This window comes from Cupressus sempervirens, chromosome 7 (genome assembly GCF_028749045.1).
Source record: "Cupressus sempervirens isolate cs-2001-9-10 chromosome 7, ASM2874904v1, whole genome shotgun sequence".
NCBI classification, from domain to species: domain Eukaryota; kingdom Viridiplantae; phylum Streptophyta; class Pinopsida; order Cupressales; family Cupressaceae; genus Cupressus; species Cupressus sempervirens.
The window spans coordinates 753,760,390-753,777,819 of record NC_143124.1 but is presented as its reverse complement, the minus strand read 5'-3'; the positions used below and the strand labels follow the sequence as shown (position 1 = coordinate 753,777,819).

General features: G+C 39.3%; 1 pseudogene; it reads left to right on the top strand.

The window, feature by feature from the left end:
- The first annotated feature begins 11,528 nt into the window (after positions 1-11,528).
- LOC149549455 (dihydroceramide fatty acyl 2-hydroxylase FAH2 pseudogene) overlaps positions 11,529-17,430 on the top strand; it is a 92,436-nt pseudogene continuing 86,534 nt past the window's right edge.

Genomic DNA, 17,430 nt, shown 5'->3' with positions numbered 1-17,430 from the left:
ATTGATAAGCATTTAAAAGGTTTCTTCAGAACTAAGTTTGACCTTTAAGGATCCAGATAGAACACCTAGATACCTGAGATTGATAAGCATTTAGAAGATTATCTCTAGAACAGAGCTTAACCTTCAAGGATCCAGATAGAACACCTAGATACTTGAGATTGATAGCATTTAAAGATTATCTCCAGAATGGATCTTAACCTTCAAGGATCCAGATAGAACACCTAGATACCTGAGATTGATAGCATTTAGAAGATTATCTCCAGAATAGAGCTTAACCTTCAAGGATCTAGATAGAACACCTAGATACCTGAGATTGATAGCATTTAGAAGATTATCTCTAGAACGGAGCTTAACCTTCAAGGATCTAGATAGAACACCTAGATACCTAAGATTGATAGCATTTAGAAGATTATCTCTAGAACAGAGCTTAACCTTCAAGGATCCAGATAGAACACTTAGATACCTGAGATTGATAGCATTTAGAAGATTATCTCCAAAATAGAACTTAACCTTCAAGGATCTAGATAGAATACCTAGATACCCAAGATTGATAAGATCCAATTATGAGTCTCAGAATCATCCCCAAAACAAGGCCTGATTTTCAAGAGTCGAGGTTTAGACTGTCCCAATACCTGTCCATCAAACTCAAACTAGAAATGTTATAAGATGTGATCAAATGATCAAAAGATGAAACAAATGACAATGATTCCAGAAAGAGGGGGACAAGATGCCTCGAGTGATGAGATGCCACAAGTGATGAGGACATAAGATGGAAACTAGATGCCCCAAGCAATGAGATTCAAATTGAGTTACATTTAGTTCAATGACATAATCATCCTGCCCCCTTGAGAGTGAAATCAAAAGATGACACACCAAAACTATGATGTAGGTAGCATAAAGATATATTGGAGAAATTTAAGATTCAATAGAATATGGAAGAGATCAGGATGATCAAAAGATGATTCAAAGTCAATATAGCATGCTTCTGAGGTCCAAAAGATGAAGTTTGACCATTAGTTGACTAGAATTAAGCAAAGTGTCTTGAGTTGAAAATTTTTGAAATGAATTTTGCAAATATGAAGAATTGAGAATTGAAAGGATTTTAGGAATCCCAAGATATCAGATAAATTCAGACTGCACAAGTGTTTGATTGTGTTGGTCGCCAAAATTTTAAAATGCAATTTTGAGGCATTTAGGTGCATCAAATTTAAAATTTGATCCCAAAAATGGATCCAGAATGGTCCAATTAGCCAAGGGGGTGATTTTTGCACAAATCGGAGCACATTCAAAAATTAGGTCCACCCTTATATAAGGGTCTGAGGTGTCATTTTCAATCTCATTTGTGCTTTTGTCTTCTAGTGATTTTGAGCTCTAAGAGAGACATGGTAGTGAATGTGAGATACCATCATTTTGAGCACTCCAGACGACACAATCGACCAATAGACTACAGACCACTAGTGAGTTATCAATTTCCCATCTCCGTACTTTCACTTTCACGCTTTATGGGGTCATTTATTGCGTATTTTAGCATGTTTTTAGGGGGTCCAATTGATCTTCACACGAGACCTATCATCTTTCATGCAAAGATCTTCTTTCTTCATGTGAAGAAATAGGGTGCGTTGTTTCTTCACACATAGCGGGAGGATCTTTGCGAGGGAGGAATTTATCTCTTGCGTGAAGAACAAGATTTTCGCATGAAGGGAATTCATTTTTCACATGCAAAGATATTTTCTCGCACAACGACGTGATTCTTCACACAAGATTTGAGATCTTCGTGTGAGACTTGGAGAACTTTGTGCAAAATTTCATGGTTTCACACAAGATTTCATGAACTTCGTGCAAAATCCTGTGACAGTCATGCTTAAGAGTTTCAATTTCATGCTCAAAAATTACATTTTAGTTTGTTTTGATGTATCATTTTGACTTGATACTGATTGTTTTGTTTGTCATTTTTTGTTGTGTGTGTAGGAGGTCTTCAGTGATGTTACATTCAAATTGCACTACCCACCATATAGGGAGTTATTGCAGACTCTCGATGATGCTGATTGAGCACACATTGCTCGATTGGGTTTGTCGTCACTGTGCTAGATTCCAGCCATGATGGTGAATCATGCCTTACTGACAACTTTGGTGGAGCGTTTCCATTCGAAGATGAACACTTTTCATTTGCCGATGGGTGAGATGATGATCGCCCCAGAGGATATATGGAGGATACTGAGGATCCCCTTTCATGGCACTTGGGTCATTTATGATACAGTGCCCAGAGCAGGTACAGAGGCATTGTCCATTGTGTTTGGGAGAGAGCTACCAAGGGGAAGGGCCATTAGCTGGGATGAGTTGATGCACACCTATGGAGTGACGCACAGGATGGCATCTGTGCTGGCTATATTTTTGAGTTGTTTCTTATGTCTTTACAAAGGACAGCATGGGTTAGAGTGTGGGTGGCTAGCCATGCTTCGCAGGATGTTGGAGGCACCCGAGATCTTTGGGTGGGGTTAGTGCATGTTGGCCAATCTTTTCCATGAGATGCACGAGGTCATCTTCCATGAGAAGAAGATGATGGCAGCTGGAGTGTACGTCTTAGAAGTATGGGCATGGGAGCACCTTCCTATATGTAGGCCCATTTTTGAGGATGCCAGAGAGCCCATGGAGCCCTATATATGCAGATATCGAGGGCACATTACCTAGGTCCACCTAGGTAAGACTAAGCACTGGAGGATATGTCTTGATGACCTGGTGTCTGTTGTATGGTGACCTTGGCAAGAGATAGAGGACTGGAATGATGCCCCCAAAGAGCTACCATGGATGTTTAGTTCTCAACCTCTGGCAGGCAAGACTACATCAGTCATAGAGAGATTTGTGATCTCACAAGTGTGGCAGCAGTATGGCCGACCATAGGACATTCCTGCTGAGTACTATGCCTATGCCAGGTTGCAGAAGGATGTTGAGTGGGGATGGCCAGCACAGATGGATCCAGGGTGATCCACGATGGATATTCATAGCCTAGCTACAGTTCAGTGGGACTACCTGCCAGCGATAGTAGATGCAGGGATGACGCCTACGTATCAGGCATTTTTGATCAGCCATCCATTCCCACGATTTACAAATCCACTGGAGATGGCAGGGCAGGCATAGAGGCAGGTGCCCCAGCAGTAGCAGGCATAGCCACAACTGCTAGATTAGCCACAACAATAGTCATGGGTCTGCCATCAGGTACAACAGATGCAGATTCCCCCACATTAGATGGGATTAGACCTAGGTGCTAGGGGTAGTGGGACAGGACACAGTCGGCGGTAGAGACAGAGGACAGAGGAGTAGGCCCCTTAATAGGAGGCTTCACAATAGTAGGTGCCACCACAGTAGTAGGCACTAGAGATTTTGGATGAGGATATGCTAGATCAGCTAGCAGGTGGGGTGTAGGACATGGTACGACGATATCGAGAGCGGATTCGTCAGACCTCCCAGCAGTTGGGGGATCTATTGATTTCAGTGGTAGTCCGAGATGCATAGCTGGTGGAGATACAACAAGAGATAGATTGATGGAGAGAGTGCACGAAGACTGCTGAGCAGAGATTGGAGCTAGCGCAAGATGAGATCCACTTTTAGAACTATTATGTTGCATATACGAGTGTAGTACTAGATGAGACATTGTAGGTTTAGCACTTTTCTCAGTACGTGTGAGAGTCTGGAGGTGCACAACCTCCTACCAGACCAGATATGCCACTACTGCCTCTGCCACCTGCTACTCCTACTCCTCCTAAAGGTGAGGGTACGAGATAAAGTTAGACGCTCTATGCCTAACTGTGATTTTGATCTTTGGCTATGTATCAACTGGTGTGTCAGCACCACATGTATCATTTTTGATCGACTGCATTCGAGTAGCACCGATTTTTTGTACTGATCCATTCTTTTGATATATATATATATATATATATATACAAGATCTTTCTCTGAGTATCCCTGTGTACATGTCATTGTCTATTTTGCTTTACTTTGATGTACATGAGATGTCAATTTGTACTTTGATATGAGTGCAGTGATGTGTGAGTTTGATTATGATGCCTATGTATTGTGATGTGATGTGATTATGAGCATGTAGAGTAGATATTATGAGTATATGGATGCAATGCATATGGAAATTGACTGACATCTCATGTAGTGTTGCGTGTTTTTGCTTGATAGTGACAGGGATTTCATTAAGGAATGCAAATCAATGAACCAAATGCTTGTGTAGCTATGAAGAAACCTAATATGTTTGAAGATGCCCCCAATCCTTCATCAGATAGGGGAGAAATAGAATGACCATCGAATTGCATGTTTATGCAAATGAAGTATGTAATGCAAGACTATGTTAAATGCAACCCTAGGTCTGGTTACCAAGTCTCGATATTTAATCATCACCAGATATAGAACAAAGCTCGTAGGTCATACAATTCTCACTAACATTGCAATCATGGAAATATGAATATAACATACGTTTTTGGTTTGTCGGGATTAAATGTAAGCATTCAAGGCACAAGAAGCTAGAATGACCAGAACATTTGTCCCTTTTAATGTAGCAAGTTAACATACGCATCAAAGCATAAACTCTAGGATGACCTGAATGTTGCTTGCATACAAACACGCCAAACACACGAGAGATCCATCTTATGCTAAGTATTCAATAATTATTCTATCCGCAATGACTCTTGTATTCATAACCTGAGAGAAAAGTGTGCTAGATATACTCGCAGTGACCCATAGGTTCACTTAAGAGGACAAGTATTAGTATATATTGTAGCATGAAGAGTTCACTCCAACAAACAAGGAGAAGAACCAACGTTATTGACGTATTCATATATAAAAGGAGTCAAGATACACATGGCCATCCAATATGAGATGGAGGCTCTTATAGTGGACACCCCTCTTATAAGAATATGTCAACTAATTGGAACTAAATCACAAATAGAAAGAAAAGAAAAGATCATGCCCCTAGTCATTACTTCTCTGGTTAAAGATGACATCATCAAGTTGCTTGAGGAGATATGATAAAGAAAAACAAAGCAAACAAAGAAAATTCTCAGCATATCCAAAAAAGTATGTCTTATTTTTGAGTTCAATGTTTTTGAGATTGATGTCAGGTATCAATGTCCAGAACATGTTTGAAAGAAATCTCTTCAGTAGGATGACAACAGTAGGCAGACACAGTCAGAATGACTGGTGACTGAGGTCAAAGAGGAAACTTCACAATGAAGAACCTAAAGAGGACTAAGTGACAGTAGACAAACACAGCAAGGACAACTAGTGACTGATGCAAGAGAGATCTTCCATAAAGGAATCTAGAGACATGACCCAAGCAACAGTAGCAGACACAATTGAAACATCTGGTGACTGTTGCAAAAGAGATTCTATGAGGAGAATCTTGAAGAGAGTGACACTAGTGACAGTAGGCAGACACAGCTAGAACAACTCATGACTATCGCAAAAGAGATTCTATGAGGAGAATCTTGAAAAGAGTGAGACTGGTGATAGTAGGCAAACACAATGAGGACCACTGGTGACTATTGCAAAGGAGAGTCTATGAGGAGAATCTCAAAAAGAGTGACACTGGTGACAATAGGCAGACATAGCTAGAATATCTAGTGACTATCATGAAAGAGATTCTATGAGGAGAATCTTGAAAAGAGTGACACTGGCAACAATAGGCAAACACAGTGAGGACCACTGGTGACTATCACGAAGGAGATTCTATGAGGAGAATCTCAAAAAGAGTGACACTGGCGACAATAGGCAGACACAGTGAGGACCACTGGTGATTGTCATGAAGGAGATTCTATGAGGAGAATCTTGAAAAGAGTGACACTGGCAATAATAGGCAGATGTAGTAAGGACCACTAGTGATTGTCGCAAAGGAGATTTTATGAGGAGAATCTCAAAAAGAGTGACACTAAGGGGGAATGCCCTTGAGCTATGAGAAGACTCAATCCATGGATACATGAGCAGAAAGCAGTAAAAGCAGGAAAGAAAAAGCATGAAAGCAGCTGTACAGAATAGCCAGAAGATGTGTTGCAGGATGGAGCATTGGGAACAAGAGGCGCTTGTTTACCAGGTTTTCACCTTCTTGGCAAGATTTTCCTTTTTTTGCTACCATGATGACTGTTTCTAGGTTTTCACCAATGGCACTTTTCTTGTTTTCCAATTCTTTTGTATTTTTTCTATTTTTGATTTTTTTTGGTGTTACCAAGGTGCCTATTGCTAGGTTTTCACCAAGGTAACAATTTTTTAGGACTTTTTCTTATTTTTAGATTTTTTTCAAGACATTTAGATATGTACAAAGAGCTTACTGATATCAGATCAACTATAAAATTGCTTCAGGTGGAGAGTGTTGACAGGTTCTTTAAGCACCTCTCCTTCAGTTGTGGAAAGTTGATAAGCACCAAATCCATATACTATAGTGATGATGTATGGACCGAGCCAGTTTGGTTCAAACTTTCCCTTTTGTACTCATTGTTGTTGATTATTGGGGTTCTATCTCAGGACGAGATCACCTAGCTGGAAGTCACGTGGCTTGACCCTTCGATTATAGCTTCTGGCCATTCTTTGTTGATATGCTCACAAATGATCACATGCCACTTGTCAACATTCACCCAGTAACACAAGCTCTTGAAGCTGAGCTATCCTATAGTCATCATCAATGATCCCTTCATAGAGATTCTCAAGGTAGGAATCTCAACCTCTATTGGAAGCACAACATCCGCTCCATACACCAAAGCAAAGGGAGTCGTGCCTGTTGGAGTTCTGATGCTTTTCCTATATGCCTTCAAGGCTAGGTTGATCTGGAGATGCTAGTCTCTCCCTGACTTACTAACTATGCGATGAAGAATTTTGAGGATCGCCTTAGTGGATGCCTTAGCTTGGCCATTACCCTAGGGGTAATAAATGGAGGACCAATGTTGTGTGATTTTGAATTTCTTGCATAGTTCCTTGAGGTATTTATTCTTGAATTGTCCTCCATAATGATTGAGGATGGTACACCATATCTGCAGATGATGTAGTTTGTGATAAAAAGTGCTACAATTTTTCCATCAGCAACTATGAGAGGTACTTCCTTTACCCACTTTGTGAAATAATCTGTAGCTGTGATAATAAACTTATGTCCATTAGAGGAGGTTGGGTGGATTTGTCCCACCAAGTCGAACGCCCACTGTTGAAATGGCCATGTTGTAGTAGAGGGAATCAACTCTTTGGCTGGAGCGTGGATGAGATTCCTGTGTAACTGACACTACTTGCAAGACCTAGCATACTTGATAGCTTCTTGCTCCATTTTCAGCTAGTAGTAACTAGCATGAAGGAGTTTGCCAGCTAGTGTTAGGCTATTGGAATGAGATCTGCAAATGCCCTCATGAACATCAATTAGTGCACATTTGGACTCTTCAGGTTCTAAACACCTAAGTAGTGTTCCATCGAGACCTCTCCTATATAGATCATCAACAATGATGACATAATGTGAAGCATTATGGATTAGGTAACATTTCTCATTCCGGGTCAGACCTTTCGAAATGGTTTGATTACAAAGGTAGGAATAAATGTGATGGTAGCGAGATGATTCTTGTCCTATAATAGAATAGATCATCTTAGAATTGGGGGTCTAATAGGCTGGGTAGTGTAATGCTTCCACTAAGAACTCATGTCAGAGATCATTTTCAAGCATTTGTAGCAAAGAGGCCAGGGTGGCCATGGCATCAGCCACTTTATTACCTACTCGAGGAACTTGCTAAAAAGTGATGTGTACAAAATACTTCTTTAAGTCATCAACCATGCACTTGTAAGGAATTAGTTTCTCATCCTTTTTTTGGTACACATCATTAACCTGGTTGACAACAAGCTGAGAGTCACCAAAGATATCTAACTGATCCACTCTCCATTCAGCTACAATTTTCATGCCATTGATCAAAGGCTTGTATTCAGCAATGTTGTTTGTACAAGGAAATAAAATCTTGTATGCTTTGGGCAGTGAGTATCTCTGTGGTGTAATAAAGAGTAATCCAACACCTGATCCTTGTTATGTGAAAGACCCATCAAAGAACATAATCCATGTGTGGTGCATGAGTGTCAAAATTGACTCATCTGGGAAATCAATGTTCATTGGCAGAAGACTTTGTATGGGTGCCTCATCTAGCTGGTCTGCAATTGCCTATCCCTTAATAGCCTTGTGTTCAACATATTGGATGTCAAACTCACTGAGTATCATAACCCATTTAGCCAATCTTCCTATAAGAGATGCCTTACTGAGCAAGTACTTTAATGGATCTATTTTAGCCACAAGCCATGTAGTGTGGGCAAGCATGTAGTGTCTCAACTTTTGGGAAGCAAAGACAGCTACCAAAAAAGCTTTCTCAATAATGCTATAGTTCTTCTCATAAGAGACTAATGTTTGGCTTAAGTAGTAAATAGCTCTTTCTTTGTTGTCATTATCTTCTTGAGCCAATAAGATTCCCAAAGATGTTTTAGTTTCTGAGATGTATAAAAGCAAGGGCTTCCCATGAATAGGAGGCATCAGGATGGGTGGATTGACAAGATATTGTTTGATCTGTGTTAAGCTTTGCTGACAATCTTGGCCCCAATTGAATTTCATGCCCTTATGTAAGGCCTTTGTGAAGGGTTGTGATCTATCTGCCAATTGTGAAATAAACCTATGAATAGATTGAAGCCTTCCCTGTAGTCCTCTCATCTGACTGATGTTTCGAGGTGCTGGCATGTCCATTATTGCTTGTACTTTCTACAAATCTACCTTAATTCCTTTTGCAGAAATAATGTATCCTAGCAACTTCCCTGATCTGACACCAAACACGTAGTTCTTAGGATTGAGCCGAAGACTAAACTTTTCCATACGATCTAAGATGGGACCCAAATCTTGTAGATGAGTATTACATTTAGCACTTTTGACCAAGGTATTGTCAACATAGTCCTCCATGGTTCTATGCATCATGTCATGGAAAATTGTAGTAACAACTCGCTGATACGTAGCACTAGCATTCTTCAAACCAAATGGCATCACATTCCAACAAAAGGTTCCCCATGCACATGTGAAAGTCATTTTCTCTTGGTCTTCTAGCGCAATTTTTATTTGATTGTATCCAGAAAAACCATCCATAAGTGAATACATCTCATAGCCAGCCATCATGTCCATGATCATATCAATATTAGGGAGCAGAAAGTCATCTTTTGGACATGCCAAGTTAAGATCATGAAAGTCTATACAAACCCTGATAGATTTATCATGCTTGGAAACTGGAACAATATTGGATATCCATTTAGCATAATCAATATCATGAATGAAGCTAGCCTTTAGGAGTTTCTCCAATTCTACTTTGACAAGCAATGCAATGTGAGGGTGCATTTTTTGAAGCTTCTGTTTAACTGGTTTGATGCCTAGTGCTATGGACAAATGATGTATGATAAGATCAGGATCCAATCCTGGCATTTCAGAGTATGTCCAAGCAAAATTTATTTTCTTTTCCTTGAAAAAGGCAATGAGTTGTACCTTCTCTTCAGTTGATAGTGACTGTGCTAGATGTATCATATGAGGATGTTCTTCTTTGCCCAAGTTAATTAGCTACTCCTGAAAGTGACTGGGAAGGACATCAAATACCTCATATGTGAATGCCTCAGAGGGGTTTTCACCCTTGGATACATCTTTTGTTTTTCCTTTTTTGGGTTTGACATTGCCACAATATGGTTTTCACCATCGAACCTTTTGCATTTTTTCCTTTTAATTATGTGACTAAGATATTTGATGTCAGCCTCAGTCATGTTGATGCTCTACTCATTGGTGGAAGATGTTATAGGTTTGATAGTGTTTAGGTAACAAGCGAGAGCATGGTCATTCTGGAATGTGGGGACTTCACTAGATGTATTAGGGTTCTAGTCTATAAGCTCAAGATGTGTGAGTGAGAGAGTAGTGGCTGGTTCAATTGCATTCACAGTATAGTCATTAAGTGCTTGGACCAGCAATTCGAGACTGATGACAACCTCATGCACAAGTGTGTTCAAATGCCTCAGAGTACGAATGTCAGTAATTGACGACTCTAGGACACTAGTTGAATCTGACCCATGTGACCTAACACTAAATGTTTCACCCACTTCGATTTGGTTTTAATAGACATGCACTTGGTCAATGTCTTTATTAGTTATGGCTTCTGAAAGAGAGTCAAACTCATATTCCTTTGAATTAGTGCTACATGGCGAGAGACTATAGAACTCCCCAACAGTGATAGGGACATAGTCACCTTCATCCTCTAGGTTCTTACATAAATACTCAACATGGCATGACTGACTAGATTCTCCCTTTTCTTAATGATATTTGAATTGCTCAGTATTATCCTCAAAAGAATCACTAGTATCATCCATAGTGCTAATACGTGGCACAAAGTCATCTGGCTCAGCAAATAATTTAGCGAGATCATAAGGGATAGGATGAGGATAGGAATCCTCATCATCAAATTCTTCCTCTTGAGTATCTAACTCAGCTTGTGACTCATTTTTAGATGAACTCTAAGGTTTGGGGATGAATTTATTTGATCCCAGATGGAAAGGGACCCTCTTAAACCCTAGGCCAATTGTATCATGGTTGCTTCAAGCTCTTACTTTGATAGGATCAATTAGGCCATTGTTATTGCACCCAATAGGTCCAGTTCCCTTGTAACCAAAATGCTTCATAAGCTTAAGACTAGGTCCATATTTCTTAGGAGTGATTTCTTGAGCTTGTTCTGTTAGGTCCACTGGAGCCTCTTCTTTGTAAAGCCATGTAGCAATGGCTCTATTTTCACTTTCATCTTATAAGGGAACTATAGCCTTGACAAAAGTGCTATTATACTTGGTCTAAGGTGTCAGCACGAATGGCTTCTTTACTTCTGAGGGTCTCCCATAACGTCGAGGAGACTCTGGGAGAGACATTAATGATAGCACTAGTTCAATGTGGTACTCTCCCATAACAATTTCTTTTAGTTTGAATGACTACTCAATTTTTTTGAGCTTATTGTCGTGATAATCAGTAGACTCATGATTAGCAGGCATGAAAGTTTCAGCAGCTTTGAGCATATTGCAGGTGTAGCTAGTAGTGGAAGGAATAGTAACTTTGGAGCCATGAAATGGGAACTTGATACATTGGTGATATGTGGATGGCATAGCACGCATTTCATGTATCCATGGCCATCCTAATAGAATGTTGTAGGCCAAGGGAATGTCAAGCACTTGATAGGTCACATCCCTTTTGATAGGACCGGTGTGAATTGGTAAAACCACAAGACCTAGAGACTTTTGTTCCACTTTGTCATATGCTTTGATAGTGATCTTTCATCGAGGATCAACAAAGTACTCAAAATAATTCAATTGTTTAAGTAGAGCAGCAGAGACAATATTTAGGCCAACACCGTTATCAATGAGTACCCGACAAACACGTGTCTAATGGACCATAACCTCGATGTGTAGAGGTTGATTATGTGGATGACTCAATGAGTTGTCATCTTCCTCAGAAAAATTCATAAGATATGGCAAGGTCAGGTGAACCACCATGGATTGGAATCGCTCAAGATCAAGATCTTGATGAACATTTGCCTCAGCGAGGGCTTTATCCAGAATCTACCTGTGAGCAAGCGAGATTTTAAGTAGCTCAAAGATGGAAATATGAGCATTAGTTCATTTCAAATGATTGAGAACACTATAACTGGTTGCTATCAAGTTCATTGTGAGTTTTGCACCTTTTCCAGATGGACTAGCAAGGGTTTTATCTTTGTGTTTTTCAAGATCTAAAGTAGGAGGTGCAGGACCTTTGAGCACCAACTTGGTGCAAGAGCGAGTGACAGCATTAGCACAGTGTTGCGAATGTGTATTATCCATTTCATTGGAAGTAGGGCCCCTCAAGACAAATGGTATCTTGGGTTTGTCATTATCTAGCTTCCCCTTAATGGTAATAACATCGCAGTATTCAGAATCCACAGGTTCAACCATGTGAATAACATTGTCATCGTTGGAATATGTATAGTTGACCTTGTTATAGGGTTGTGGTTTTGAAGTCTCTCCTTTTTCATAAATTGGGAAAGGTTCTTTGAATGCTTTGTGATCCAAGTTTTTGTTATGTCCATCTACCACAAGATCACCAACATCAATCATGTCCTAGACTTTATCGCACAAGTTTATATAGTTGCTAGTTTTGTGTCTCTTTTTTTGGTGATACTCACAGAATGAGGTCTCATTCCACCATGGTGGACGTGGTTGTGGATCATAGGGATGAGGGTTATCCATTGGTAAAATAAGCTTATGTTGTAGTAATGTTTTATAAACCACATCCAAAGGTTCTCCCAAAGACGTATACTCTCACTTGGGGCGTGTTGCCCAAGAGTTTCTCGATTTGTTCCCAGACATCTTATTGTCAGGAGGAGGTTTCTCAGCATTTTTGGCCTCTTTGAGGCCATCTGTGAGGTTAGATACAGCTTTAGCAGGTTTGGGTGTGACATTGTCAACAACTCCATCATGTAAAATTTCTCGGTTCTTGTTGACATGTTTGGTTTTATCCCTGTTGGAAGTGGAACCTTGTTTTATGTCTCTCTAAAGAGTGAGTTCACCTTTCTTAACCATAAATTCTTCGATATGGATAGCATGTGTAATCATGTCTTCAAAGGTACGTGGACCTTGTAGTTGAACTTTATACCCAAAATTAGGTAAGAGGTTTGTTACCCACTTTTCACCATATACAAATTTTGCAAAGTGGAAAATGAACTATGTCATGTTTTGTCAAGTCGGGTCAATAGGTCTTTCCTCTTTAGATGTTGAGTTTCTCCATCAAGTTTTCATCTTTCCCCTTCTCCCGTGTCATATATAGCCTGGGTGGGTATTTCTTGATTGTCGTGAGCTTTAAACGGTAGTTTAGAACCATACTCAATGGGGATTCTCAAATTGTGCTACATCAATTGATTTTCTTCCAGCTCGTTTGATCTAGAAATAGAGAAATTGAATTGGCAAAAAAGTAGGTTCTGGCTTCTCCGTAGTAGGGTTTTCGCACCCCAAAGGTGAATTTTTGCAAAGGCTGGCGAATGATATTTCTAAGCTTTATTAAAGTAAAATGAATTGTGTTATGAAAAGATCATTCAAATGATGTCATGATTTCACAAAAAGAATCATTTTAAAAGTTTGAAAAGTAACCAAAATAGTGATTGGCAGAAAATCAGGAAAGAGCTTCTCTGAGGCAAGTTCTGAAGTCAGAAATCAATTTTCCAAAAAGATGTATGTAAAAGAATAAGGAGCACCAGTGGGCCCCACCTCTCACTTGCGAAGCATGTTTTGTTTTTTTTGAAGGCTTAAATTAAAGTGGATAGGTCAGAGGAAGTAAAAAGATGGGCATTGGCAGAAAATCAAATTTCTTCTTCTCCATAGCGAGTTTTCGCACCTAGAAGGTGAAACTCCACAGCGATCCATAGCTACTAATTATAGGCTAAAACAAGGATAGATAAGCCACATTATGATTAAGTAATTCAAATATCATCGTGTTTTCATAGCAGAAATTACTTAGAACTCATTGGGATGAGCAAGATAAGCATCAGCGGAAAACTCAGAAGTACTTTCTCCTTTGGCGAGCTTCGAACCAAGAAGTAAGTTTTTCGCAAAGGCCTAAATAGAAGGGTAAAATTACTAGCTAGTCCCATTTGTCACTTGTGAAGCCTCTTCTATTTTTTTTGAGGGTTTTTAGTAAAGTGCTTAGGGTAGAAAAGGTAAAAATGAAAGCTTAAGAGGCAAATCAAAAATCAGCTTCTCCACCGCAGGTTTTCTACAGTCGAAGATCATTTTCTGCATTTGAAGAAAAATCATTCCTGCAGGTGTGGTAAGTATGTGAATTGACTACAGATTATTTTGGGCAAGTAAATAGAAGAAAATCAATAAATTGATAAGGCTTTTGCAAGAAAAATTGAGTTAAGCAGATTTTGCCCTAGGAAGTTCTCCATTGTTTTTTCAAAAGATGGATGACACGAAAAGTAAACCATTAATTAATGAGAGTTATCGTTGAGCCAAAAAAAATAGTGAAAAGATAAAGATAAATTCGTTAGAACCTTTACATCCACCAATCCAACAGATTTACCCTTAATTTCACTCATGTGGCATGATTTATGAAATTCAATGGGCAAATCTAGGGTTATTTTATAAAGAGGGAAGTAACAGATTTTCAAACTACTGTTTTACTATTATACTATTGTACTGGATAGTGCTTTCAAGTAATTTTCAAAGTTATAGAGTTTGCTTCTTGTATCATCTACAATTGTTTGAATTTTTTCTATTATACATCAAATAAAATGGCAACAAGATTCATAGGTTTTGATGGATTGGGTGTAATTAAGTCAGCGTGGTCGACTATCATAGATACTTCACTCCATTTTTATGATATGCAAGATTTTCAAAGGAGATTAAGAGCAGAGCCAATTCATCCCATAATGAAAAAACTTTGGGGAAGCGGATTAGTAGAAGCAACTGGGTTTCCTGTAGCAGTACAAGCCCTAGAGTTAATTTTGGAATGCATCAATCATTACAACCCGGATACAAAGTAGATTCTATTTCCTGACCAAACAGTGTTGATTTCAATTGATCATCAAGCAGTAGTGAATTGCTTGTGAATTCTAGAGAAGGAGGAGTTCTCTAATTTAACGATGAGTGGAGCCATGTCTGAGTTCTCTTTGAAGAAGATGGTTTGGAGGAGGGAGATCATGCAGTCTTGGTTTCAAAAGCCAAGGGGAGCTAAGAGTAAAGTCCCTAAAACTCTTTTCGGCACAGACCTCAAACCAAAAATCATTGACATTTTGGTTCTGTTGCATTGACTCAAAAGTGAGGTAGAAGCTTATAATTTTGTAGAGTAGTACTTCTTTTTGGTGCAAGTTATTTGCTTAGACACACAGTATATTGACTGGGAATAGGAGGTCAGTGAGCATCTTTCTAGGGCTCTCAGTGCAGCCAAGTTTTATAATTCATTTTATATCTCCTCTTTCTTGATATACATGTTGGCTTCTCTTCAATTGTGGCCGGGACTCCCTAGAATTGAGAATTTTCCTAATAATGTAAAAAGTTATGAGTTTTATCGATGCTTGCAATTATAGAATAGTTATGTAGAATACATATGGGTAAATGATGCATTCACCATGAGGATTTGCAAGGACCTCCAAGGGTGTCCAGAGTAGAGATTCAGTCCGAAAGCAATGGCGACCATCAGTCAATTTGGCAATTATTTCATTTAGTTCTCATCATTTTCTTATTTGTGTCTTGCAATCTTTGATGGATTTCCACTAAAGCTGCCCATGTATCCAGATGATATGATCGTGCTCATGGAGATAGTGAGGCAAGCAATCCAAGTGAATGTGTTGAGCACCAACTTGAGGAAGAAAGGGTATGAATTCCCTATAAAAGTTGGAGCATACAGTTGTGAAACCATATCAGATGCAAAGAATATACTCAAAGCATTTGAGAGTAAATACAAATTGGAAGAGTATGAAGCAGTAAGGCCCCTATTTGATCCTATAATCAAACATGTGACAACCATGGAGGATTATTGGGAAGATTGTAAAAATGAACTAGAGAGTTGAGATCGTGCCTTTGCCAGATTTACGATTGATCAGGTAAAGACATATGGTATAAATTTAGATGTGGAGGGATTGGAAGATGATGGTCAAAATATGTATAGTAATACATATTTGAGTAAGTTGAGGAATACTCCCATTAGTTCCAAACCATGTGTTGACATAGAAGAAAACTTCGATGTCATGATGGCAATAATTATCAAAAGGATTGGGAAGTGGGTTGAGTGGACACCTAAGAAAGGCTGGAGCAAGAGCAAAACTACTCAAGCTTCTCCAACTGCAGCTACTCCTGCTTCCTCTCAAAGTGCCACACCCAATGCTACTACTACACTTGCTCAAGGCCCAACTCAATCTATAGGTAGAGATGATACACCCCCAGAGAAGACTGTTCCAATAGCCCCAACCTATCAAGGTGGATCACTACCAGTCATTGGAGCTCAAGCTAAAGCTGAAAAAGAAATGAAAGAACAGAAAGATGGATCTTCTGCTCCAGTCTCACCTCCACATGCCACTCTACCCCCATCTCCTCAAGCTTCTCCAAATCCATCTCCTCATGTTGCCCCTGTCTCATCCCCTCATCATAGCCCTACACCATCTATAAGTGCTCCTTTTCTAAAGCCCACTGGTTCTCCTATTCAAATAGTAGAGATCAGAGATGATAAAAGTAGTAGTAGCGAATCCACTGAGTCTAATGAAGTTGCAAAGAAAACTCAAAAAGAGGAGAAAGGTCCAGGTTCATCTAGGCTTCTTTCTCGAGATCCAAAGACCCCCTTTTCTACAACTACAATGACAATGACTCCACTGAAGAAGAAAATGTGCAGTATTGAATCACTTGGAACAGCCTCCAAAGTGATTAGTGCAGAGTCTTGGCTCGAGGATGCTTTGGAGAAGAAGAGGAAAAGAAAAGATGAAAGTTTTCTTTCAAAGGATGTTGTATCTGAAGTGGTTCGCTCAGAATCTGCCATAGTAAAAGCTAAATGTAGAAGACCTTGTCAATATTGGGACAAGATCTAGAAATAAGGCACTTAACTATGGAGGTAGCAAAACCAAACAAGGCAGGGAGAATCAAAGATATGACCCCAGAGGGCTTCACTTTGCATTTAATTGATCTTGGAGAGGGTAGACATGATACAAAAGTAGGCCTATAGAAGTTGAGTAATGATGTGATAGCAGAGCAACTGGAGAACCTCAAGTCATCAAAGATCAGAATGAAAGATGAAATAGAAGAGTTAAGAAGGTTCATTAGAAAATTAGTTGTTCCATTGGGAACTATTATTGGTGTGCTTGCCACTGAAAATCCTTTAGCAGAAGAGGTATAAGCCTTCATATCATAGCTCCAGAAAGATAGGCATTTTGGTCAGATTGGAAAGGAATGGATCGAGAAACTCAATGTAGATGGAGTTTCCCTAATCGATCAAATTGGGAATATTATCCTCTAGCTAGAAACTAAAAAGGATAATATTACGTCTAATAGTAATACCTTGGCTGGAGAAAGAGTGAAATGCATAGAATGTATTTCTCTCCTAATGATGATTATTTAGATGAAAGCAAAGGATGCAATTGAAGCAAAGATTCTTAAGAAGGGAAATGAACCTCTGAATGAATGGCTCCAAAATATGCAGTTCAAGATGGAAATGATTCAAGAGGTTGAGAAAGGACTCAGAGAAATAGGGGACAAAGTGAAGAAGACCCAGGACAGAGCATTTGAGCTTATGCAAGGATTGCACACTGAGTCACAAACCAGTGGACAAGGGAAATCCTTAATTAATATAGAAGTGATGAATAATAATGTTTCTATATATTTAAGTAATCTGTCCAGGATAACATCAAGCAGTCA